The sequence below is a fragment of the Lagopus leucura genome, unplaced genomic scaffold (genome assembly GCF_019238085.1).
Source record: "Lagopus leucura isolate 7727_CA_CO unplaced genomic scaffold, USGS_WTPT01 Super-Scaffold_741, whole genome shotgun sequence".
In the NCBI taxonomy this organism is placed as follows: domain Eukaryota; kingdom Metazoa; phylum Chordata; class Aves; order Galliformes; family Phasianidae; genus Lagopus; species Lagopus leucura.
The window spans coordinates 3,735,636-3,763,229 of NW_024962256.1; the positions used below are offsets into that span (position 1 = coordinate 3,735,636).

At 36.5% G+C, this 27,594-nt stretch overlaps 1 protein-coding gene across 7 annotated transcripts in view; it reads left to right on the forward strand.

Moving 5' to 3' along the window:
- VTI1A (vesicle transport through interaction with t-SNAREs 1A) overlaps nt 1–27,594 on the forward strand; it is a 249,222-nt gene that overhangs the window by 61,458 nt on the left and 160,170 nt on the right. The gene's annotated exons all lie outside the window — the stretch shown is intronic.

Below are 27,594 nucleotides of genomic sequence, written 5' to 3' on the forward strand. Positions count from 1 at the left end.
TAGAACTCAAGCCTTGTTTAAGGGGTAAATTAAGTTCAACCCTTCTGGAGGTAAATATGACTAAGCTAAATAAGTGGCATTACTAAAGTGCCTGCATTTTAATTATTCGGGGTTTAGTGCTCTGAACAATAATGAGATGGAACTATGGAACATACAATATAGATTTTGGAGGACACAGGGAGAATTAAATCTCTTGCTCTAGAAGATGATACATTAGTAGCAATGGACGTGTGATTGCAATTAAATTTGCTTTCCCGTAGATTTCACGTCTCTTATATCAGTGGTCATAAAGGGTCATTTTTTAAATTTTAATAACTATTTTAAATTGGTCCAAAATGATTTCTCATCTGCTGTAGATGACTCTGGACCTTTCATTACAGAAAAGCATGTAAAAATTCAGCCTGATCTTTTTGGAGAAGGAATACCTTCTTTTTTGCTTTTTTTGCTCTTTTTGGAATATTCTTTTATAGGAATAGTGATCGTGTTAACTTCCATTGCTTATCTCCATGGTGATTTCTGAGAAATATGATTGGAGAGCAAATGTATATTTTTATGGAAAAGGTGACTTTTGGCGTCAAAACCAGATACAACTACACAGAATTAAACGCACTAATTTGCCCCATCTTTGGTCTGCCTTTACTTTTTATAATAAGCAGTGATATATGCAGTTCTTCTTGCCTAAAATATGTGAAGACTACTAGTGTAGCTGTGTTATATGATATATTAGTATTAAATAATTTGGAGATTATGGTTTTGGAAACGTTTGCATCTTCACAATGTAGATCTTTGCAGAAGATTTTTATGAGAACAGATGAATTATACTTAGTTCTTTCCATGAATCATGATGATTCTAGGTATGAAGAAGTTTAGATTAACTCAGTGCAATGAAAGAATTTACTTTCGGTGTTGCTGCATGGTCGTTTTGTATTGAGATCCTATATTAAATGATTTCATTTTGAAGCTTCAGTTCATCATTCAGTTGGCTTAGACTCTGTCTTGCCTTCGTATTTACTGATGTTGCGTAAAGATCTTATCTACTCAGCACTGCTGGGGCCAAATCTGGATCTTGTTCCAAGGTCTGGAACAAGGCAAAGACATTGGCTTACTAGAATGATTTCAGCAAAAGACCATGAAGAGAAATTAAGAGACTGGGGATCTTTCACATGCGAAGAGGCTGAAAAAGCTGAGATTGTTCAATGTGGAGAAGAGAAGGCTCATGGAGATCTTACTGATATATAGAAATAGCTTATGGAAGAAAACAAAGAATGAAGGCTCTTCTCACTAATGTCATATGACAGGACAAGAGGCAATGGGCACAAATTAAAACAAGTGAAATTCCACCTGAACACAAGAAAACACTTTTTCACAGTGAGAGTAGTGAAACACCAAAATAGGCAGCCCAGAGTGATTATATCTATCTCTGAAGACATTAAAATTCTGTCTGGACACATTCCTTAGTTCTTGGTGACTCTGCTTGAGAAGAGGGTTGCACTAGGTGATCTCAAGAAATCTCTTTCCACCATCAGCTTTTCTGTGACTCTGTTGAGGAGGCAGAGGTGACAGACATTAAATATCTATTCTGCTTTCTTTATATGATGTCTTTTCATAATTATAGATGTGTATGTTGGATCATTTTCACCTCTGGAATGAGTCAGATTTGGGGCTTTCTTATTACCTTCATCAGCAAAAATACATATAATGTTTTAACCTGCCCCTGTGATCATCTAAGGATTAAACTCACATCACGTAACTAATTTAATGCAATTTCGCATTGCCATTCCTGAAACTTACCATGATAAATTGGCAGCTTTTTTGCTGTTTGCATCTCTAAATTGATAAGCCCTTTCATCTTATGTACTGTTCTTCATACAAGCTGAGATCTCTAGGAAGGTCTGACTTCTTTCTTTGAGTGATGCCATTGGTGCATCTGCTTCAGTGGAGTCTGAATGGGATGCCACTTATGATGCCATCTCTGCAGCACGAGCCACATTGCCTGTCATGCTTTCGTAGTTTGTTGGGTATCATTTGTTGTTGCTGAGGATGCCTAAATCTACATATAGACCTAGATGACTAAATGAAGTCTTTACTGTCTGGTAACCAGTTTCGTAGTACTCAATGTCTGCTACAAAGAGAAGAACGTCATCCTAAATACTCAAGGGAGTATGTTGCAAATATAACAGGCATCTGAGTTGCTGATTTCACAGACAAGTAAGTTCATCAGAATATTTGCACGTTAATTGACCAGGTTGCATAGCAGAAACACTCATGAGGGTTAGCTCTCAAGACATATCAGGAAAACCACTGGCCTTTTGAATCTTAGGTCTCCCTGTTGTTTCTACCAAGTAAGTTGAGTATTAATTATGGCTGATAGCACTGCAGAGTGCGATCTCCTGCTTTCTAAAATGAAAATATTGTTTTAAAAGTTATTATTTTTCTATTTTCCTGTTCCTATCAGCTTTGGTAACAAAGCAGAACAAAGACAAAGCAAACAAAAGAGTTTATGGCCTGTTTCCAGCACCACTCAATGATATTAAGAACTAAAATGGATAATATTGAAGTCAGTGTTTCACAGCACTAGCTGAGATGTAGCCTATGGCTGTGTGATTTTATATATCAAGTTGTGATTTGTTAACTGTAATCTGAGTAATCTCTCCATACTTCTCAGTGTTCCATAAGCTTCACTCTAAGCTATGGGAATCAAAGGTACAGTGTGTTTTTTTAATGCAAATGTGAATGTACTTTTTCTGTATCAGGAAAAGAAAAAGCAAGCCTTTTTTTTTGTAGGGATTGTAGGGAACCATAGCGATTAAGTTTGAATTGCTTTCTATAAGTTCTTCTCAACTTTCAGATAGTTTCCAGGGAAAAGAAAAAGCAACTGTTGTATGTATATATACCTACGTAGACATTGGATTGTTTCATGACACTCTAAAGGGAATTGTCATGAAAGGTTTGAATGCTGCCCAGGTTTTCATGACAAAACCATGTTGCAGGTTATTATGCAGTACTCTTCTTCATGAAGCTTAGATATTTCTATACCATTTGGTGCATGTAATCTAAGAACAAGTGTTAAGCTTGAATCTCCTAGTGATGATTATTAGATATTATGCTGTGGCTCTGAATATCACATAGGTGTCTGCGCTACTAGAAGAATTTGTAGTTTGAGGATAACAAAATCATTAACTGTCCTGAAGCTTCTGTTTTTAAATCCCTTTTTTAATGTGATGTGTAAAAATGGCATTTTAAAGCAAAGAACTCAAAGGAAGGAAACCTCTGTTGTTCCATTAACAGAAATATCTTCTGTATCTTTACTTTAGGTTGCTTAAAATATTTTCCCACTCTCCTTGCTGTTTGGAAATCTGAGAAATATGCAGTTCTGGAGCAGTTAAAGGAGAAATATCTCTGAGCAATTGACAGAACCACCCCTGAATGGCATGAATAATTCTCAGTGCTAGGGGATCCAAGTAAATTTCAGTGGCTTTCAATGGCTGTTGTAATGAACCTCCCTTTGTGGAGTGATCCATAAATATATAATGTAATGTAGTGGTAGCCTAGTTGACAGACAGATGGTCAGGCCCTCCCCAAAGTATTGGCACCCTTCTAGGTGGAAAGCAAATGAGAATCTCATTAGACAAAGAGATATGTTTACTTCTTTATGAAATAATTATAGTTAGTGTCTTATCTGAATAAAGAGTTGAATGAGAGTACAGTGAAGGAATCGGTGAAATTGTATTATGTTTATAGAGAGCTCTTGAAGGGTCAGTGATTTTAGCATGAATAAGGAACTATTTTAATACAACTCCTGTAGGTTTCTTACCAAATGTGACTAATAGGATTTAATATAATGCGTTGTCCTCAGCACCAGGTGACAGGTCAGGATTCCCGACTCCTTTCACTAGTACAACATCCTGAAACCAAGTTCTTGCAATGAAGGACCTGCTCTGAGTTGCTGTGCTATTCAGGTATCACATAAATAAGAATTATAGCATATAATATGTGAAACCTTAAAATATCTGCTAATTTGATACCATTTCAGTTGCAAAGCTGGGGGCTGGCTTTTCAGGCTGACAGTAGAGTAAGTGTTAATGTGGTAATACTAAGAAGTTTTTGCTTAGTGTAGAAGAATTTTAAATGGCTCTAACACTGTAATAGAAATGCTAAGTCACAGCTTGAACCAGCTTGATTGTGCACCTGGTGGGAAGGCAGGACCAACCTAGGGGAGCTCAGGTGCAAACAACAGGTGTAAGCAGTGCCCCTGAGTGACCAGAAGGGGTGGAGCCAGGATACAGTCCTTCTCCAACCTCATTTAAGGGTTGGTAGTAAAGGTGAGAGTATTTTGCTGGAGATCCCTGTGTGCTTAAGAACCTTAGAAGCTTCTTGAAGGTAGGCAGCTTCTTTCCCTTATTTCTACACCTGCTGCTGTTGCGTTTGAGCAGATCCTCACTTTCTGTGCTCTGGGGTCTTGCTGCTCTGCTGTGTTGTTGTGCTTTCCATCACGTTGCAAATATCCGGTGTTAATTTAACAAAAAACAAACTCTAGTATTTGTACATTTAGGGCTACGTTAGATTGGTGTGAAGGGTATTGCTTCTTTTGTGTTGTGATTTTGTTTACTTAGTTCTTTATTTGTATTAGAAACATCGCTTAGACCTTTACTTCTGTGTTCTGTCTTCGGGTGCGTGCATATTCCAATTGCATTTGAGCTCCAGATAACTAAGAGTATGTAAATGGGAACCAAGTTCTAAAAATTAGGACCTTACATCTAGTGCCCCTTGCTTTAAATAAAAAAAGGCTGCTCCTGTCCCAGATATTTACACTTAATATCCACTTATTTCATCTCTACTGAATTATTCATACGTGTATATGTGAATACTGTACATAATATCTTTCATTAGAGAAAGAGGGCTACTGAGTTCTGGAGCATATACCAATATCTCCTTCTCAGGTGTTTCTTTGATATGCCAGAACATCTTTCTACTGAAATCTTAATCCAAAGTTTTTACAGTGAAATGAGTTTTTACGCAGTTTCCAGTCACCATCAGAGAGAGCTTTTTCATGATCCCTGTTTCTTCTCTAGGAATGGTTTTTTATGTTTCGCATATAATTTTTTTCTTTGCTGGCTGATTTCTATTAAAATCTGTTTATTGTTTCGGAAATTCATTTTGAAGTGGCATATTGCATTACCACATCCCTAAGCCCTCTGCCCTTCTTTGGAGTCTGAGCTTTAAAGTGCAGAGGAGAAAGAAGAAATAGAGAGAAATTTTTGTTTCTCAGGATGTCATTCCTCAGGAGTATCCCGACTGTTTAGTCACGGGGGGAATCTTGCTAGGGTAAAGCTACTACCTTGTAAAAGGCAGAAACAGCATCAGGAGGGTGTGGACAGACCAGCCTACTCTGTTTCCATTCCTAGATGTTTTACAGTGCATTTATTTGTACCACTTGGGTGACTTTTGCAGCCTCAATTTGAATATTGTGTTTGCTGGTTTGTTGCTTGTCCAGCAACAGAGCTGCTCCATCTGGTACTGAGTGTTTCCACCTCCTCTCTTGTGACTCCTATTGTCTTTCAACGTTCCTCCTCTTACCTTCCTAGTTCTGTTTTATCTGTCATGCTTAGTCTATGTCCGGATACCCTGCCTTTTAATGCAGTTTATGGTACCATCTCCATTTTGCTTAGCTCTGGATTTCCTGTTGAAGGCTTGATTCAACAGCAGAATGGGTATTTTGTGTTTGTGGTCATGAAAAGTTTACCCAGTAAAAAACAACTGGCTCATCTAGTAGTTTTCAAAGCCCATTTTCTCTGCATTTGTGCATCTTGTCTCAAATGCAAGGTATCTGAAAACTATGTTCTGGAGTATCAATTTCATGTTTGTATGAGGTGTAGGTTGTTTTCGTAGCCATGTAAAAATGGTTTATGTCAGAACAGTTGTACTGTAAAGTAAGGAAATACTGACTTTTTCACTGGTGAGGTACTGTTCTCTAATTGCTTCAGAGTACCAAAGCCAACCAAACAAAAGCCCTTCAAAACATTAGAGGTAAAAAAAAAAAAAAAAAAAGAAAAAGTTGAACTTTTCCAACTACTTTCTTAAGGTTGCATGAAAATAACTTTCACAGAGTTTTTCACGCTGTATGCAGTATTGTAAGATCACTTCTGTTAAAATCTTATCTTTGGATACTCAGCACCTTTCGACTTGAATTCCAATAAAATGGATGCTTATCTTTCCTTTCACCTCAGTAGGTTTGGGATTAATGCAGCAAATAAGGAATGTCATATCTGTTCAGTAGTACAGATTTGCTATGGTATAGCAGGGAAAAGTGATCCAAATTTGGCTTTTGTCCTCTGTTCTGGAAGAAGTCCCAGTTTAATGGTCACTAACGTTCAGGAATTCATTACTGTGTTTAATGTCACACAAGTTCAACCTCGGTCTCATTAGAAGCAGGGATCCAGTTGAAATGAGCTTGTTTAAGATGGTTTTTGGATGTGCAAAACACCATGGTATCTTAAAGATACTTCACGTAATGGCAGCACAGTTTTCAGATTGCAGGTTTTTTTTTTCACATCTGTACGATTATTTATCTGGAATGCACGTGGGAAGTAACGTAGCACAAAATTTCTTGTACCTGAAACACTATGTTTCAAGTAGTCTGGAGTTATGATACCTTTCATGCTTTAAATAATTTAGCTTAAGGGAGGTTTCCTCTTATAGTAACATCCCTGAATTTTCTGTCCAGTTTGAATGCTAGTTCTTACTTAAAATGTTACTTAGCGTAATTAATGCTCAAGATTGAGATTTTCAAATCATCACTTTTCACCTTTAGCCTTCCTTGGATTTATTTGTCTAGTTTTCAAACATCTGAGTTTGGAATTGGACCTTGTAAAGCTAACTTTCACTTGTTACAGGAAGCGCGTGTTCTTAACTTGGTTCTGCGCAGGTAAGGCAAAATAAGAGAAGAAATCAGACAGTGTAAATCTGAATGAATAGTTGCTGTTGTTTCTAATAGTCCAAGTAAACTCTCCAATCTACCTTGTTGTGGCAAGGGAATTAGGGAAAAATTCTCAAGTTTGTCTTTCTTCCAAATGCGTAATATCCTTCCTCATTTGTACAGTATTGCCAGCCAGTGTGTTTAGGTGTCACTTAACCATCTAAAACACTATAATCAGACAAGCCATTGTAATAAATCAGCGAAGAATGTAAAGTTACGGCTCTGACAAGGAGATGATCAACTGTTGTTGGCCTGAAAAACATTCTTGGTCAGGTTTCGTATTCTCCCTGACAAAAGCAAATTGTAGAAAGCTTGACCAGAAACTGTGCGATACTTAGGAAGTACTTTTTAATGGGCAGTATTTAAATTCTTGTAAGTTATCCCTGGACACTCTTTGCTTCTACTCAGTTTCTCGTCGTTCTCATCTTCTATCCTATGCAACACAAACTTTTTTGGAACTTTCACCCAGTGGAATGAATTGATTCCAACTGATGCTGGTTTTGCAGTGTCATGACCTTTAAAAGAGCACAGATTAACAGAATTACAAGTATGGATTTTGAACTTCAAATATGTTAATGCCTTGCTCTTCTAATGGCTAAACTTGGTGATTTTGTTGTCCATAAAATGTTAACTGTACTTTAATGAGTTTTCATTTTGGGTGCCTGAGTAAACAACATGACTTTCAGTACATTTTAATGGATTTTTCACTACATGGGCACCGATGAATTCGCTCAGCTTGAGGTCTTGTTGGGCAAAAACTCTTTATATTCAACTTACATCAAGAAGAAAAGTTGATGAGCTTAGGCTTGAAAATATAAAATATACCTTAGTAGTTTGTTTTTGTTTTTTTATATATATCTTGTTTGAAGCTTTCTACCTCTCCTTCCTGTCAGGCTAACAGTGTTTTCCTCCAATTGCACTAGAGAACAAAGTTTAACATTAAAAAATTATTTGTATTGAACATGCTTTTCTAGGTAAAGTCAATATCAAAAGGGTACTCATGATAGATCATCTTTCAACTGCAGTATTTTGCCCTTTTGCAACTTGGGACTGAAGAGCTATAGTTACACAAATACTATTTATTTTTCTTTTGGTAGAAATAAGGAAGGAGAAAAGTCCAGGCTTCTGTCCCCAAGTGAGACATAAAAGCAAATGATTGAAAAATGCCATTCTCATCTCAGTGTAAAATGAGGAATTATATTATCTAGATGTTATTTCTTCATCTAGTTTAAATCACATCGTAGTATTTTGCGCTAATGACTTTACTACCCTGCTTATGTGAATCCTTCTACTGATTTTATGGCTTTGTTTTCCATATTGCCAACTCTTCCAGTATCTCTCCTTTCCAACATCAGCTGTCTACCACTTTGTTTTTCTGCCATTTGCTAATACTTAACTCACGTTACTTCACTAGCTCGAAAAATGTAAACATTAAGTTTTATATGAAACTTTATATTCTTGGCCTAATCACCACAATTGTAATAATCACTCATGATTGTAAACAGTGGCAGTTATTGGCAGAGCATAAATATATATTGAATTCCAAGTGTGTGTGGCTACATGCATTGATGTGCATGCTGGGGAAGTTGGCTGTTTTGCTCGTACATTAGTAAAAAGATTTGCAAGAGCATGTTTCCATGAGCTTGTACTGAGGTCAAGTTCAGTGCAGTGATATCTGAATATGGGTATTAGGTGTACCTAAGTGTTGTGGTTTGCGTTTTTATGAAATGAGTCACATGGCTTACGTTGTTTATTGTGCGAAGATTAACTTTGGTGCAAAGGCAGTCTCTTGCATCAGCTTGGCTGGTTTCTGCTGCACTGAGCTTTTCTATGTTTTTATGGCCTCTGTGACTATAAACACGAAGATTTTGGAGAGCGTTCATGTATTTGGGGATTTGGTTCCTGTTTAGCTCTCATGTAGATTCTAGACAAGCAAGCGTTTAGTATACTTGAAACATGCAAATCAACTAGATGTAGAGGGTGTTTCAGTCTTTATTGTATTATTTGCATAGATGCAGTAACTTTTGATTTTATTCCGTGTCTTGAAAATACTACTGATTTTTATAATTAAGTTTTGTAAGATTTCCATGCGTCTTGGCTCTTCTACAATAATTGAGTGGAATGCCATCTTGAAAAATTTCATCCGAAGGACTGATTATATTTGCTTTACTGCCTATGTAATTACTTTTGTCGTTTTAGCAATAGGGGTTTCTGCAGTAGTGAAAGTAACATCAAGTGGAGAAGTGTTGAGACTGAACTTTAGATATCAAATGAAATATATTTTAATCATTTTCCTTTTAGAAAAAAAAAAAACACCTTGAATTTTACAATGAGGATCTGTTTTAAACAATATAAGAAATATGATATTTTCTTAATTTAATTAAAAATGATGAATAAGACTTTCCCAAGTGAAGAGTCTTTTAATTGTGTACATACTAAAATATTCTGCACAATAAAAATTCTAACATCATAAGCTTTAGATATTTCTCACAATGTCATGTGCTGGAATAAATCAAATTGAATGTGTAGTTCTATATGTTTGTCAAGATTGGTGCTTACTATTTTACTTTGTTCTCCTCCTAGATACAGTTAAGTGCATAATCACGTAATCCCTAAAGAACTTTAAAAACTTCGATATTTGTAATAAACAAATCCTTTTATTCACCTCCAATGTTTTGCCTTAGCACACTTGCACCTTTCTGTCCAGGACATATTCTGGTAACAGAAGAATTCATTTCACAGAATATTTGCCATGTGAATTTATGAAAACAAAGATTGATCTGATATGGGCAGGTAAAATATTGAATAAGTACTGAGCATACCTCTGTCCTGTTGTGATGAGTCTGTACTTGCTCAACTACTCAGTTACTGTTCCCAAAAAGCAAATGACCTGTATTTTTATTCCTAAATACACCACGGACCTGAAGCTTGAGCATTAACGGTTTGAGTTCTATACAACTTGGAGGCTATCGGTCTTTTTATTTCTTCGAATGTAAAATAGCAGCTTCAGCCTTGTGTGATGGTGATCGTGGAAAGTTCTTAAACTGTTAAGTTCTTCAAATGCTCTGAATACTACGATTAATGCCCTTGGTTAACTCTTTTAAATCCTTGCCAGTAATGCACGCTATTCCTTGCTTGTGCTTTAGATTGAGTATCTCCATACAAATTAAATTCTTTAATAATCCAATATGTAACTTCTGCACTCTGAGAAATTACGTTACTGACGATTTGTTATAGTGGTGTATCTATCTGCAAAAATACCTGAATGAGCTTTGCATTTCCTGCAGCTTATTTTCCTCCCAACCACTTTCTAAGAGTAAACCCCAAGCTTCCTTGATAATTGTCTCAACAAAATATCAAGGGATAAATGGCTCGCTCAGTTTTCCTTTAGAGGTGAGATGGCTTGAGTTACAAAGTACAAATTAGAAGAAAAACAACAAGAGTCTGGCCCATTAAAGGCAGAAGTATTTATCTTGATTTTGTTGGAAATCATGTTTTAAAAAATGGGCCATAAGAAGAATCTCCAGTAAAAAGTCCAGTACTGTATTTAGGTACTTCTTTTAAGAGGTTTATTTTAGTTATGCTATGCATTTCTATGTAATTGAGCCTCAGCAATGACTGCTGTGTGCTCTGGAGATAATAAATCCAGAACTGAGCATAAATTTCATGAACCTTCTGGGTTAACATAAGGTGTAGTGTTGAAAACCTGTTAGCAAATGAGGCTAGTAGGCTCTATTCTTAACTTTTTATGCTTTTGAATTTTTGTATCGTGTCAAATACAATGCCTTCTCATCTCCAAAGATTAAATGTGTCCATTTTGCCTATGTAATATTTATATAGGGACAGGAAATAGAAGTCAGTATCCAGATTTGTTGACCCCTGAGATGTAATATTGACCTCAGTGAGTATTAACTTCTCAGATCAATAAATGCTGTTATTGACCTCAAAGAAAAATCAATAGCAGCTTGTTAATTTGCAAACTATGACTGCAAGAAAATGGTACACATTTGTTCTTCATTATCGCGTATTTATATCTATATTTTAACGCCTTCAGTATTTCCACCTTGAGATCATCGTGTCAAAACATTTCAATCCTGGCTGTTAGAAGCTTGAGGAGACAGGCATTGTACATTATAGAATAATTGATGAGTAGTACGTGTTATTTCCCATATCTCATAAAAATAGCACCCTGAACAGTTGTATATCACCTGTGTTGTTTTCATTCTTTGGGTAGTCCATTTCATTTTCTCTGGTGTGCTTCATCAAAACATTGCATAAAAGTACTATATTTTAGCTACCAAAAAACATTTCTACATGAATAATAAGGGGGATGAAAGACTAACTACAGGAAACAAGGAGACTGAAAGCGATCACTGTAAAAATCATAATTAATATACAGTAGATTTTTCCTATTTGCATGAAGATGACAGGTTTCCAGGCAAGAATATGCTTTTCAGCAAGTTGAAGTTATAACTATGTGACTATATTTAAAAAAGAGAAAGTCTTAAATGACAAAGTATTGGTGGAGAGGTGTTATTTGTATCATAGCAGGTTTTGTATATAAACACTGAAATGTCAGGTTTTACATAGTTTGAAATGTCTAAAAAATGCCTATTGCTGAAATTCAAATGTCATAACAGTTCCTCTGCATATATATCACTTTGATATTTAAACTTAAAAACCTCATAAATGATTTAATATTACTTTGGCCTTGTTATGATCTGACTGCCAAAAAAGGCAGAGGCTGATTTTTATCTGGTCTGGAGAGTGGTGTTTTCATTCACAGAAGACAAAGCACAAATCTGTCAGCCTCTTACAGTCATTAATTCTGTCTGATATGTCTGCAGTGATCTTGGCAATCTGATTGCTGTGTTTAAAAAACTTTTCCTTCATTAAGTGACAGCGTGAGAGGTATTCAAATGCAAAAATAAAACACTGGTTTTATTTTTACAAACTGAAGTGGCTGCAGGTTTGTTTGGTTTTTTTTTGCCAGCTTGATGGCAATACAATTTTGTTCTTTAGTTCCATGAGCTCCAAGAACTTTGTGTATTCATGTTGTCTATCTGAGGGATGAGGTTAATGGTATTGTATTCATCCTGTTGATAGCATAATGAAGTTGGATGAAAATAAATAAGCACCAAGCTAGACTAATCTCTGAGTCTCAAGAAAGGATTCTGGGACGGATCTGAAAGGACATTAGTAGCGATTATGCAGTATCTTTTCTCTCTTACAGAAGTACTTTTGACTCATCAGGTAGGACTGGATTTATTCATTGACATTTCCTACAGAAGTCTACACAGACATCCCAAATCATGGGAACAGTTTCCTATGGATTTGATGTTCTGAGCCATCTTTGAGTAACCGCACATTTTGAGTCCTACTAGAAAAGAGTGAATGATGGAGAAAGTTGACAGATTTTGAGAGGGCAGAAAGCTCCTAGTCACTACTCACAAGCAGAGAGATCATGTTAGTCTTACAGTTTAGGATTATCCTTTTGCAGTCCACACCAGGCTATTCAGTGTGCCAAAATGTCTTATCAGAATTTTAGGAGTAGGGAATAAAGTCTAGGCCAACCGAAACAGCTCCTCATAAGTGTGAGTCAAATATGTCTCCTTGATTTTGCAACTGCTGTCTAGTCTGCTCAAGAACACTGCTACAGTGATTAGATATCAAAATGGCCCCAGCATTGTAGAATTACCCCCACCATTACAGAAGATGGTGCTGGTATCAGTTCTCATGGTGCCTTAATGGTCATCTTGCATGTGGTGAGTTTTGTACTCTGAAAGTATTATCTTTATAGTGTACTGGAGCTCAAAAAAAAAAAAAACCCTTAGGAATTCAAACTTCCAGTCCTCTGCTATGAACATTTCATTCATCATTTGGCCTTGAAATATACTTTGCAACTACTAGAACTGTTTAATTAGCTGATGGGAAGCTCTTAAGTCTGGTAGTAGGTCTAACTTACCCAAAAGAGAAGGAAGAATAATATAGACCATAATTCTTTAAAAAAAAAAAAAAAAAGTCTTTCTAAAAGTCCAGTGTATGTGGTATGTCAGAAGGACTTCATTTTGTAACTACAAAATCACTGAATGTAAATTCTCAGTGTATGTCACTGATGACACATTCACCAATTTCCATAATTGGAACGTTTTGAGTTTTTGCACTAATGGTCAGTGGAGCACAAACTAGCAATGTTATGTGATGAGATGTTCAGCTCAGCCTCTCTGTGCATTACTTTTACTCTCTACATCTTGCTTTATTAAGAGAATTTTCCATTTACTTCCTATTTTGGGAAAAGTCTCGACATTATTAAAGTATATAAAATATTTGATGCCTTAAAATGGATCTTATTTTAGTTTGATAAACTAGAAATGTGCTGCACTGTGAGGGTCATAGCTTATAATACATACTGTTAGTAGTTTTTCATTTTTCTATATTAAGAGATTAGTGAAAAATAAGCTCTATCAATTAAGTTTTATTGCAAAATTATCTTCAGATGTACAGCAGTGAAGATGATATTGAGTGATAACACTAGAGTGGATTTTGTATAAAGCAATTACAGCTTGAAAACCACAATCTGAATGAAAATATTGCTCAGGGTTTTTTGTAATCTGGTATTAATACCAAAAAACTCTTCCTTTAGAAAGTGCTTAAATTACCTCTATTAAACACAAGACATTTCTAAGGTGTTAATGTGTGCTATTGACTGAAAAATTCCTGCTTGTACTGTTCATGCTTTGACAGATCTGTAGAGTGTATATAAACACACAGTTACCCTTACTAAAATGATTCTCTGTTTATAGGATTGCCATGTTTTCTTAAAGATATTATTTTGTTTATATGAAAATCAGGGTTCTTAATTCGATTAGTAATTTATGTAGGTGCACTTTGATGCTATGGAATCTATTAGAGACTTTATGATTTGCACTGAAAGAAGCGGCAAACCTTTCACGGCATAATGTAATAAAATATATATATATATATATATATATATATATATATATATATAAAATATATAGAGCCACATGATTACTTGACATGTTGTGAAGCTGAAAGTGTACTGAGCTTTGTAAAAATGCCTTTCAAGAACTTTGGAAGTGAATTGTTTAATTCTGCACATAGTTAATGCAATCTATCTGAATGCTCAAATTGCTCTCATCGCTGTGTTCCATTGTGCCATCGCACCTTTGACTAAACAGGCATTCCCTCAAAACACATAAAGGACTTGGTTAATTTAGAAAAACAGAATTGTTCAAGAGAAAAGCAGAAACAACCATTTCAGTCCCTGTGTGTGGCACAGGGAGTTTTGCATCTGATGTTCACTCTTATTTTGGAGTAGCATCATTCAAAATGTTTTATTGGGTTGCATGTACAGGAATAGTTCTCTAAAATGCTTGATTTGGAACAGACTGAATAGTACCTGGAGGAGGATCAAGTTACTTCAGAAATGTATCAGTTGCACTCCCTTGTTTCACTGTAGATAAACAGTTTGTGGCTCTGACCAAATCTCCAGTGATGCCAGCATGAATCAAGACAATTGAGTCAAGTGGTTACAGGTTTCCATCCTTTCAAATTGATCAAATTGAAATAGCCCATTAGGAATTGATTTAAATCAGTTTAGATAAGCTCAGTCTTAGTCCTGGCCCTTGAGGCTTTGGCTACTGAAAGTTCACTTGAAGCTGGACATACACCAGCTCCACAGGCCATCAACTTTATTAGTGTGGAGATAAGCTGATTAGGTCTTGTCAATCAAAGGTGCCAATATCTCAATTGAGTGTCTCTCCCAGTCTTTCTCTCTTTCTTTGTTGCCTGCTTCAATGCTTTTTAAAAAAAAAAAAAAAAAGAGCAAGCAAGAGAGAGATGTGTGGAATGCATCCCCCTGGTTGTCACCAAGCAGGGTGCAAGGGCACTGTGATGATGTGATGACTATATTAAAGAGGACATCAATTTGTTTTAAAGTGTTTTGATTTTTTTATGGTGGCATTAAGAGAGAGAACATTGTGGTTGCAGCTTTACTAGAAAGCAAAGAGTTCTAGAAGGAAAAAAAAAAAAAGTGTTTCTTTGAAACCTACTGGGTCTTTGAGTCTTGCTGTGCCAATGGGCGCTTAAGTGCTCCTGTAACTGGCACGCTCTGATCCACCACTGGCGTAGGTACTCTTCTTCTATCCAAATTATTCATTTATATAAAATGTAAAGATATGTCAATGTTAAATCCTTGCTGCAATAATTTTAAGTTAGGTATGGCCCTGTTTGGGAAATGTTTGATTATGCCTGTAATAAGCATGATATATTTTAACAATCTGGGAAATTATAGTGTGAGTTAAGGTCAGGCTAGAACATATGCAGTGGCATATGAAATGAAAATGAAGCTATACACGCACTGAATGCAGTATGCAGGTATTTGCATCTCTGCTTTATAGAGGGAAAAGCAGAAAACCGGAGCATCAGCTGCAAAATTGTAGTAGTACAGTGTTTCAGCTTTAGGCTTCATCATATGGTTAAAGATGGTATAGAGGAAAACTGGGCTTTTGTTCTTCACATCTGAAGTTTGCTCACACCATGCCTCCCTCGTACTTCAAATGCAAACAACAGAAGCCCATCCTTTTCTTCCATCACCCTACACTCACCACCCAATGAAGGCTAGAGCTACAGTGCTGTAGAACTACATTGGCACACTGGATTATCTCTTTATCAGTTATTCTTCACTCCACTGTATCAATTTTCCACTCACCAATCAGATGTTCCTCTTAGAAAGGCTGTTGGACTATTTCTTCTAGATAAATGTATTTAGAGCTACACAGATCCACATGGGTGACTCGTGCTGCATGTCTCAGGGACAGAAAGGGGATTACCTGCTCCTTCCAGGAGGCTTCAAGTGTGTCCCCACTAGTTAGTGCTGCTATTTGGGATATTCCAGAGGGGAAAAAAAAGAACATCTATGGGAGGGACTGTAAAGATCTTAATTATTCACTTGGATGCTGGTGCTCTGATGTGACCCTTTTTTATGTTGCAAACTACAACACTGTGTATTTAAACAGAGCTAAAAGATGCCTGTTTCTGATCTCACCTTTGTTTCCTGCCAGGTGTTCTTGCAGGCTCCCTGTTTAGTCTGCATGCAGAGGGGAAGTTAATAGCCAACTTCAGCTCAAAGAGGATATCATAGTAGTCAGCCATCTGCATTATTCAAGTAGGAGGATTGATTATTTTTAACATTTATTATATTTTGTGGAGAGTGGCAAGTTCCAGGCAGATTTGAAGACACGTGTATGGAAAGAAATTGTAGGGGAGAGAGACCTTATTGCCATATTTTTGCTAATTAGAGTTCCTCAGTGCTTAGATGGGATTGTTGAGCTGTTTTTTTTTTTTTTTAATTAATTATTATTATTTCTAATACATAATTAACAGCTCTTATGCTGCAATTACACTTAATCAGAAATTGATGGTTTTTGAGAAGTCATTGAAGGAAGTCTATCTAGCAGACCACTAATCAAAGGCTGTTCCTTCTTCCTTTGGTTACTTCTATACTGAAATCACTAATTTATTGCTTAAAATAAGGGTAGGAAGGAATTTATAGCAGTTCCAGCTAGTCCTTTTATTGCTCTGCTTTTACCTTCATTGTCATGCTTTTCTCAGGCTGAAGTTTGTTTTTGTTAAAGTAGTGTTTGCAAACCCATTCTTATTGGTGACTGTGTACTGATTTTGTCCAGTTGCACAGCATGTCACAGAATCAAGATTATAAAAAACAGTGATAATATTTAGTTGCAGTCTACTATTTTACAGTGAGTTTTGGTAGTGTAGTCATGACTTCTAAAGTAATTCTCTTCGTTATTAAAATTAAGGTGTGCTCAGTTGGAAAATATGGACAGATGGAACACATCTTGGCATTTACGGGATTGTTAACTAACATTTTCATATATTCTTCCAGTAAAGTAACAGGTCAAGGAACTGAGCTTTGTGCAACTCTGTTACAGTATACTGCTGTGCTTACTTAAGCAGGCCCTTCAGTTAATACTCAAATTCAGCTTTGTATAAGGCCATAGTTAATAGTAAATACAGCTTCTAGAAAGATGTGTTACCCTAATAAGCATGGATTTTTGGCAAGTTCTTTGGGGTGCAGCTGCTACTGAAGTTATATGAAGTTTGCATCATATGTGTGCTGTATTTGGCAATAAGTGTGCCTAATGAAAATTATATATGCTTGTAAACATCCTCCCATTGTTATTTAATAAAAGCAAATCTAGAACACTGCTGGAAGGACTTATATGTTAGGGCTCTCTTTGACAGCAGATTTGTAATGAATTGTAGAATTGTAATGTACTGAAAGTGCTTAAAACTCATTTAAGGAGCGTCTGAAACATTGAAGCACCATCTTGAGGGAATGGTTTCAATGCAGTGACTCAGTTTTGGACATAAATAAAAAGCTGGCAGTGCTTAGGAGTTTTTGTTTGCCTGGCAAGTTTAATTGTTAAACAACCAAGAAACCCATTTGGTTCATGGTAATCTGTCACTCTTTTTCTATTGTATTTGCTTTTTTGTTTTTAGAACAAGACTATTTTTATCATGAATTATTTCATAATCAGCTAATGAATGTGTTTCAGAAAGGTAATATGAAGTAACAAAGAACTGGGGTGAATTACTCCATGTTCATTGCTCTATCTACTCTTTTCACAAAGTTCCCCAAGCCATCGGCCAGAGAAAACTTCTGCTGTCTAAGTATGTACTGATTAGTGTACAGAAGTATATTGCATATATGGCACTGGAGGCAAGGTTAAAGGTATCCTCTGTGAACTGCCAAACACAGAAGCAAAGATGTTTTAGTATTAAAAAAAAAAAATAAAAATCAATATTTGTTTTATGTTCTTCCTTGGAGGTTAGTCCATCTTCAACATTAGAGGGCCACAAGCATCAATTTTCCCTGTTTACCCTGCAGCTTGCCAGTTTTCTAAACAGGGAGAAATGTAAGTGAATACTGGAAGGTAAACTCACAACTGTCTAGGCTGCCTTTTCAGAAGGCTCTTGGCTTTAAAAAGTTTGATAGGAAATGTAATTCAGAAAAAGTCCTCATTTTTTACTTTTTTTTTTTTAATTGTGCTCCTGAATTGAGAAGTATGACAACCCTGCTGCTGTCGGAACAGCGTTCAAATGTCTTTGATCTATACGTTTTGGGAATTCACGTTAAATTAAATGCTATCCCTTTCAGGAAAAGTCGTAAGAGGAGGGAGGATTTTTCTTAAATTAAAAAAAAAAAAAAAAAAAAAAAATGGAGAGGAAGAGAGGGAGAAAAAATCTTTTCCTGTTTCTTCCCTGAGGCTGAACTGTTTATCACTCCATCCTTGTTTGATAGAAGTGAATTTTATAATAAAATTTTCCCTAATCGGGCTCTGTCAGTGAGGTGTCTTATCGTGGGGAGGAAAATGACACCGATCCTATCGAAAAACAGAGACGATGTCACAGTGTCCCCAATCACAGCTACTCAGCTTCCATATCTACCTTCTCCACAAACACCAAGCACTGCTTTTTCATAAGAACATCAAAACCTAGCGAAGTCATTAAAATTGCACCCGCGTAGAGTTGCAGGGATCAGCCGCAGTAGCGCAAAATGGGATGTGGGAAAACAGACTCTCTAAATGTGCTAATTCCATTGTCACGTGTTTACGGCTTAATTTTAATCAGTTAAAAAAGCCACACATTGCAATAAATTGGCATTATCTTCTGTGACACCAGAGGACACAGTTGGTTCAAGGATTTAGAGGGTCGCTGGCAACAGCATATAGTGTTACAGACAAAGTATTTTTACGCTTGAACTACGGTAGCTAAGGTGCAATCCCCAGTTAAGACTGCAAACAAAGACTATAACCCACACAGTACTAAGTTCAACATGCAGACCACCTTCAGCCTAGAGATGGTTTAGAATGCTAAACTGAATATTGCCGAAGAACATTTTCTAATTTAGTGCTTCGAGGTAGTTTGTTGGCCAGTGTAATTGTGGTTGCATTTCAGTAGTAGTCTCTTATGTGTCCTATTCCAGAATGGAGAAAGAGCTATTGGAAAAATCCCTTTCCTTTATTTGCGTCACGTTTCGAAAACGGTTGTTCTTGTTTATGTTGTGCCATTAGATTTGTTCCTCAGATCTACGCATTTCTTTTCCTCTACTCATAGAAATATGGGTAGCAAGTTGAAATGTGATATTAGTAATAACTCTGCTTCAGTGAAAGGTTTACAGAAAGTTTTAAGTTATCTAATTTGGCAGTATCACAGGTCACATGAATGTTGTATGTGGTATCCCTCTCTACTCCTCCCATTTTCTTTCTTTTCCTTCCCCCTCCCCTTTGGACTCATTCTTTCACTTGAATATGGCTGATAAAAATGTTTATAAGCAGCAGGAGAGTTATTTTCTGTAGAACAGTATGATCTAACTAATAAACATCCGTTTCAATAAAAACCGTGTCAATAAAAGTTGTGTAGTTGTATTTCAATGGATCAAACTTGAAAAATGTGTGTGACCAGTTTAATTCTAGAATAAGTAAACAGAGAGCAACCAGAGAGACAGTGGGGTAGCAATTCAACTTGTTCTGGATAAACAGCCCCTTTTTAGGATGTGGGCATGTCCATAGCTGAACTCAAATACCTGTTTGAAACAGCACTGAAGAGCGCTGCTGTAGAAGTTCACAAAGTCATTGCTGCACAAAACAAGATGTGTTTGGTGTAGGGCACAGGTTGTCACTGTGCACTTCCAACACTTGATATTTTGTTTTGGGCAATTTAGTGCCAAGTATGTGGTGTATCATTTATAAAGCCCACAAGCTCTTCAAAAAGAAGCATGAAAATAGCTGAAGGAGCTATTAGCAGGCAGTGATGAACACCACTGACAAAGTGAAATACATACATGAAGAAATGTGGTCATTTGATCTATTTGGAAACAAAACTGCAAAACTATTCTGGTCGAAAAACAAAGGCACAAAGTTATCTGGGCTTGACTTAAGTATAGGATTTTTTCATTAAATGCATATTTATTTAAAAAAAAAAAAAAAGGGGGTGGTAGCAACGAAAAAATAAATTCCTTAAATATATCTTAAAAGAGATTTTATGCTCTTTGTCTCAGATTAATTTACACTTAAATGAGTGATACTGTGTAGCAAGTTCACTGATTTTCTTGAGTTAAATATGTATTTCTGTGCTTGCAGTTTTCTTTCTGATTTGGGTTTGTAACATGATGCAAGCTCTTTTTTGTACTTTTTACCTGTTTAAACAGCTTGAGTAAATATGCAATGCCATTTTATTAGAATAATAGAAAAAAGGAACTGAATGCAAATATAAAACACTGTTTTCTTCTGTGTCTGGATTAGCAGTGAACTCTGCATGACAAAAAAAAAGATTTCTTTATGTCAGTATACTTGGCTTTATAGAGACCATTAGTACTTTGTTCTCTAACACAAAATACAAACTTCTAATATTGTTCTTGTTTTGCCACCAACTTTCTGCTGATGTGTGTTTATGTTGTGTTGGGAAGAAAAAGATTTTGCTATTTAAAAAAAAAAAAAAAGAAGAGTTATACTGCTTTGGGTTTAATTTTGGGGTCTGAAAGTTAGCTAGGGGAGTGTTTCTTTAAGTAAAGAGCACTGCTTGCGGTTTTCCCTAGCTAAGACCCCCTAAGATTGCTCAACTTACAGCTGCAGTAAAGGTTGTGGCATGGCGTAGCCTGGTTTGGGATGTTTGCTTGGAGTGGACAAACTGTTCTATAACCAGTCTGAAAAAGGTTATCCCATCCTGTAGAGAAAGGAGCTGATCTATCTCCTCTATCAATTGCTGCAGCCCAGTTTTTACCATCCACGACTAGGTCACCCTGTGCTGTAACTGGCTCCTGGGCACAGCAAAGCTGAGTTGCTGAATTTGGATGTTTTGAACTGAGTGACTTTGGGGAGGGGAAGGTGCGAGAGTTGTTTTGTCTTAGGTCATGTAAAGGAGAGTTTTGTTATAGCTGCTTATATTTGCAAGCTGCAGTAAAATGCTGTCCTTCATCTCTTATGATTCACATGTGTGTAGTATACTTCACACATTGAATATATCAATTTGAAAACTAAAGTTCAAATCTAATTTAGCTATTTCAACTCTGAAAAGATGAACGCAAAACCAAGCAACATTAATGTATCTAAATAGGCATTTTAAATGTTTTGAGGTGAAGTTACATCAGTCTCCTAAACATTTATATTCTGTAGTATCTTTTTAATAAAAGATGAGGGAAAATCATTGGTTCAGATCTAGCCTTACAGGAAAAAAGTCAAAATTAATTATGTTTACTTATGAATTCTCTGCAGAATTGCTTCAGTTTTGTCTGTTACGTTGAGGATGATTTCATCAATTTAGGTCGGCAGTATGCTTATTATATTAAAATTGTCTTTCATTTGTGCAGCTGATCACTGTTGTAAATTGGAAGTATGTTTCTTTATCTGAATGCAACAAAACCAGAGGGCTGGCACTCATTTATGGCTTTCAACTTCTTGCGTTATACTTTTGCACACATAGGCTGCGCCGTTGAGCTACCAGTCAGATAAAACTGTTTTCTTACTTGGTATTGTGTAATGGCTAGAACTGAGGATGTGCTTTAACAGAACTGGATATCAGCATCTTTTTGTGTTTGTTGCCATCATGGAATTTGGGGAAAATGCAGCATGTTTCTAAATACCTGCTTGTAACATTTGTTAGGGGACTTATAAGTTTGATCCTATTAGATTTCTTTTATATCCATAAATATGCTGCACTTTTTAATACAGTGCTTATAACAGTTATCTGTTCTTTTGAAATGTGTATCAATTTCCTATTAAACGTTTATTTGCATACTAGGGATAATAAATAAAAACAAACAAACAAAAAAAACATTTGTGTTTGGCTAAGAGTTAAAAATGCTGTGTTAATAGCATGAGAGTAATTAAAAGGCGTTTTTCCTGGACAGGATTTAAATTTGTTTCTGCAGCTGTCTGTCACTCTATTTAAAGTGACTTTATCATGAAGTGTACAGGTACTTGAATCTGTGTTTTATGATGGAATACATATAAGTGTGTGTGTATGTGTGTATATATCTGTACATACACAGATTTATACATGTGTATATGTGTGTGTGTGGATATATATACACATACACACATGTATACGCAAATACATTTGATTTAGATATTGAATTTTATCCATACCATAAGATCAACCAATTAACCTCTCTCTCTGTGAAACAGATTTGATAAGTCAAAGTGGGCATTATTGCTGCTCGTCTAATTGAAGATGTAAAATGTTCTGTAAGTCTAGGCAAAAGATTATTCTGTTCTGCTTAATTTGTAATACATATTAGTAATGTATTTGCATAAATGCTAACCACATCTAATATGGGGGGAGGGGCAAAATCTCTGAGTACTGTGCTTAATATTTTTAGTTTCCTGGTTTTTGTTGTCTTACACTATTAAATATTTGGTGTTTTCACTTTATGAATCATAAATAAGATAGAATATGTGAAAAAAGTTATGAAATTAACAGTCAGTTAATGAAATGAAGCCATTAAAAGAAGAGTGAGTTACCTCCTCTAATGGAACTATTAAACCTACGGTTAATAACTGATTACTGGGATAAACTTCATACTCTGTAGATCAGTGATATACTACTGAAGGTGCTGTTTCTGTTTCAGAAAACCTTTTCATGCTTTATTTTTAAGTACCTGTTTGTTACCTGTAGATAGTCTCCTTTTTTTCTAACTCTTCTCATTATAGCTGGTTTTGCATGCGGCTCTGTGTTTCTCTGTGTGTGTTCTATTTATGAATCTTTGTGGTGAAAATAGGTTGTTTTTTTTTTGGGGGGGGGGGGGATGAGGGGGAACGTGCTATCTTTAATCATCATTTGAATCTTTGAAATCCTGTTTAGTATAACTGTGGCCAATTTTTCTCCCTCCTCACTGTGGATTCAGTATCCAACTTACCTGAAACAAATTCTGTTTGGTTCTGATAAGGTCACTTGTTATGAAGCAGAATACATCTTTAAATGATCGTTTTCAAAATCTTTAATGTCAATTTCAAATGTTATAACAACATAATCTTTTTTTCTAATGTGATTCCATTAGGATATTGTTATGCCATTTTTATGACTTCGTATGTAGTGATGTCACAGTTTGTCATTATTAATGTATAACAATCTATTCTGAGAATGTGCTGTCACTTAAATGTGCATGTACTTAATTTGATTAGGAGAAATATGTCCATGAGTACTTAAAAAAAGAAAAAAAAAACATAGCAGAAATCACAGTATAAAGAAGAGCGGAGTCCAGCAGTTATGTTTGGATAATAACTACCTTGTGTATATAAAATAATCATAAACTAATAAGACTCTCCTCCTTGTTTTCTTCGGTATTAAAGAGAAGTTGTGTAAGTGTGATACAGTAGCATGGAGCAAAGTTTTCTCTATGCCTTTGCAGCTCAGGACAGGAGATGTGTGCTATCTGCAGCTTGTGTAAATAAGGCGGTCCAGTCTCTGGCCTTGTAACTACTTCTACTATGTATACAACTTCTACTATCATAGTGCTAAAGACTCCTGACTTGGATCAAGACTCTGTTATTTGCTGTGCAAATACAGGAGGAGAAAATGTTTCCTATCCCTAAAGCCTTACAATCTGACAGGATAGGAAAGAGGAGGATTAACAGGTAGAGGAGGAGAGAAGAGCAGTGGTGAGGATAGGGGTCTTGATGCATCTGTGGCCTGTATATTCCAAGTTCTGGCTTGTGTCTTTTTCTCACAAGCATTATAACAATGGAGTTTTAACAGAGGGGTTGAGGAAGTTGGCTGTTGGAAAGTTGGTCTCTGGGGAACTATACATATTTGCTAAGAAAGTAACTGATATTCTGAATGGAAATTGATAGAAGTGTGATCAACTAGGATTTGATAATGAAGATGAACAGCTGAAATAGGATGTGAGCTGAATGGAAACTGAAAGAAGGAATGAAAGAAGCAGAGAGAAGCGCTCTAAAGAGTGGGATAAATGGCCTAGCCACTGGCTAGAAGAGAGAAATACTCTTTTTGTCAAGTGCAATGAGGAGGTTATTTGAGAAGGCAGCAAAAAAGCTGATGAAGGTCTGCATGGGAGTCTTACGTACCAGTTCATGGAAGGCTTGATATTTCACTATTACCTAGAAAGAATCTGCAGGATTTTAGACTTAGCCTGGTAGGCACAACCTGAAAATTACATGTAGAATGATTAAGAAACAACAAAGATAGTCCAGAAAAAGTGAGAGGAGTTAACAGGGAGAGCTGAGGATGGCAGAAAGTTATATAGCTCTGTTTCGGTCATTTTTAGCTTAAAGCAAAAGCTGGATATGTTCAAGTATATCCCTATAAAAGCCAATTCTTCTCAGATTATGCCTTTTTTTATTTAAAGCTGGAGTCTATTATTCATTTAATTCTGATGTCAGATATCTACGATGGTTGCTCTGAAAGTAATGCCTCCTATGTTATTCTGTTGGCCCAGGATGTCAGAGGCAAATGTTGGTGATATGGCGGTAGGGGTTGAACCTTTCCACCAAAATCCCATTACATTTTGTTGTTATGTGACAGACGGAAGAAGAAAGTAATCTGACAGAATGGTGCCTGACGTGGAAGCACGAATGATGCAAAGGTGTGTCACTGAATTCATCTCTGTGGAAAAGTGGCACCACTGACGTTCATCGACACTTGCTGAATGTCCATGAACATCAAACACAGGATGTCAGCACAAGTGAGGTGGTGGGTGGCGCATTTCAGCAGCGATGACATCAGCAATACTTAAGATAGTAAATCTAGAGGCTAAAACAAAGTTGGTCAGCCCAGCCCAGATTTATTGTGGAAGCCTTTCTTTCATGCAGTACGTTAAATAGTGTGTTATTGTTGATAAAGTAGACAGAAAGGTCAAAATAAAACTACATGTTATTTTCCAGGACATCAGAAACACATGAAGGCAATAATCTTTTCCAGGTTTTGTTTTATTTAGGCAAAAAGCTGCAGTTTCTAATAAATGTGTCCATTTTCTTTTCAGTAAATTGTCCTTACAGCAGTGTAATTGAGTGTGTGGTAAATATAAGGCTTAGTTGTTGAATTTGTAGAAGCAATGGCAGAATATGTTTAAAACCAGTTTGTAGTTCAGTGATAGTGATGGACTGAGAGATACAACAGAAGCTTAACTATTCACTATTGTGGAAGACATTTGAAACAAGTCCTGCAGCATTATAAGGCTCTGTGAGATTTTGTATATGTGGCTTTTGTATGTAATACCTAGATGCATGGTTTCTCTCATCTTTTCTTCCTCTGAAGAGGCTTGCACCACTCTCTGTTACACCTTGTCCCGTGCTCCAGATTTCTTCACGTTTATGGGCTTTTCCTGAGGATCTTACTGGAAAGGTTGAATTTATACTTTGTAAGTTCATTTTCAGCAATACCTACTCAAAGTTTTCCACAGCAATTGTCTTGCTTGTGCCCCAGAGAGGGAGAGATTTAACTAGTCTGTACGTAAACTTACCTCTAATGTGAAGATGGAGAGAGTCTGCTGTATACTTGATGGAGGAAAATTATTAGACCTTAATACAGTTAATAAATTCATAGACCTTAATGATAGGAGTATTAAATCATATTGACTCACCTACAGTATATTTATAAAAAAAAACAAACAGAGAATCTCACTAATTTTGTCAGTGTTGAATTCAAAACTTCTAAAAATGAAGATATCTTGTCCACACAAATATCCACCATTGGTGTAAAGGTATTAGGATATAGTGAAGTCACCTTCTTTCCTTCATAATCATTCTGACAGTGAACCATTGCATTCAAAGATGTAGGACATCCTTTTTTTAATCTCACTTTCCCTGGCTTCAGAGTCCAGTCCTCAATTCATGTTCCCTTTTCTGGCAGACTGGAGACTGCATGAGCAACTGGAACCTTCTGCCATGTAAATATGTAAGGGCCACAACTATATCTCTTTTCAGTTTTGTTACAATTACTGCTTGAATTTCCTAAGCCCTTAATTGTTAAATAATGTTTCTTTACCTCCCGTTGGTAAATCTTTTCTGTGGCCCTTTTCTGTACTTTTCAGTTATTCAACACCCTTTTTTCAATGCGGACTGGGGAAGTGAGAAGCCTTCATTTCAGCTCAGTGTTACGTTTGAGGAGAGTATGATTCACAGGTGATTCACAAAGATGTTGCAAGACCTCATGAGGCAGCCTCTGTGTTGCTTTCATGTTTAGTGTTTGCCAACTTATCAGTGTGTTATGCCAGCTCTGGTTACTTTGTTGAACTGTAGAAAACGTGGTAAAGAATCAAGAGTGAAATAGTCTCCTGAGCACCCGTTCTCGTGTTATTCTCCTCTTAAACATGCAGCTCCCACAGCTGAGAGCAGAAGAATAAGTCACATTTACAAGCAGAATAGAAACTTCTGTGGACTGTGGTACCAAAAGTGACACGCTGGACTGTTATTTCTCTCTTGTGTGCTTGTGGCATCGACATCTTCATTGCAGCCATTAGTGCAGAGTACAGATCCTGCCACAGCCCCCATTTTGCTTCTGCCCTTGCCATCCTCTTCCTCCTGCCACAGTCCATGCTTTAATCATAGGGTCTGTAGAACTACTGCTTTTCAGTGTTTTAGGTGGGGTGATATATATTTTCTTTCTACCTATGAATAACAGTGATCCCTGCTGGCTTTTGTATTATGATTTGATGGTGATGTTAAAGTTTTAAAGTGGGATGTGGCCTGGAGGGCATGTACTTCAAAGTAGCTCACCTACTTTCTCGGTGTACTGCAGTGTGTCCCTCTGGCAGGAGAAATGTCAGAATCCTATTGTGTTTTTTTGTTTTTTTTTTTTCTTTTACCTGTCTGCAAGATTGACATCTCCTGTGCTGCATGCTGTGAGTTACAGGGATTTGTTGTTTTCTGAAGCGGGAACATCCTGAAGCATGTCCTGTTTGGAAACTTTCTAAGTGCTGTGTGCAAAGTGGAAGAATACAGTGATAGGATAAAACACAGGATATCTTCTTTCACCTACATCTTATTTTTGTGACACTAAGAAACAGCTGTATGAGGAGATGGCAAACTAGCAGGAGAAATAGACCTGTAGTGGAATCCCTAGACATAACTGTAGCAACTCCAGTTCTGCCTGTGTGGCTGTAAGGCCAGAAATGACGGTCAAATTGTCAGCAAAAGAAGGACATGTAAGCAACTTTGCCATGGTCAGAAGTATCCTACTAATGGGTGTTTGTAATTAACAGTAGGATGGGAGCTTCTGATTAGAGATGTGATACTACTATGTAAAATGTTAAGGTTGAATTTGACATCTCAACACTTCTATTTCCATCTTTAAGCAAGGATTACTACTTTCATTATTGATATAATCTCATAACGTTCTCTGAAACCACTTATTTGTAAAAGGTGAGTGGTGTTAGTCCACAAAGTGGAAAAAGACCCCAAAATACTGTGTTACTAATTCATTTTAATGCTATTTTTTGTTGTGGGTTTTTTTTTTTTTAATCATTAGAATTTTTCTCTTCACGGCATGTTTCTGGGACAAAGCACTAGGTACTATGGAGAATTGTGCTAAGGCACTTGCTGTTGCTGGTGTGAACCAGT